Here is a 579-nt window from a genome sequence, read left to right on the forward strand (position 1 = left end):
AGCGCCGCTCGCAGGTGCTGTCCCACGCGTGGGGCGGGCGGCCGTAGGAATCGGCGGGGGGTTTAATTTTAACTTTGGAGCGCTATTTTAGTTCGCTCCAGCGTGAGAGCTACTTTTCCCCTGGCAGGGGCAGCGCCTGCCGGCCACCCCTTCGATTTAACTTCCAGGGTCTTACTTGATTTTACCCAAACGCCATCGTCTCCTGGCCGGGAATCTCTCGGCAGTGCTTGTGCGGGGCAGATCGGGAAGGAGCTGCGAGGCTGTGTCCGCATCAGGATGCCTTCCCTGCTCCTCACTGTACAGCCGCCTTCTCTTTTCCTCGGATCTGTCTCCCGCAGAGGGTCGTTGGTACCTGGCTTTCCAGGCGGGCCCAACACGAGGAGGGGAGCTGCGCAGCGGGTCGCCTCAAACGCCGTGGAACCCCTCATCCTCTCCCACCCTCTCCCCGTCCTTACTCATCCACCCCTCCCGACGGTGGGAAATCCCTCTTCCCATTTGTTTCCAACCCGGAATCCTCCCCCACCCACGCGGGCAAACAGTAATCGGGTGGGAACGTGCCGGTGTCGGTGACTGCCGGGG

The sequence above is a fragment of the Aptenodytes forsteri genome, unplaced genomic scaffold, assembly GCF_000699145.1.
Source record: "Aptenodytes forsteri isolate BGI_AS27 unplaced genomic scaffold, ASM69914v1 Scaffold193, whole genome shotgun sequence".
NCBI lineage: Eukaryota > Metazoa > Chordata > Aves > Sphenisciformes > Spheniscidae > Aptenodytes > Aptenodytes forsteri.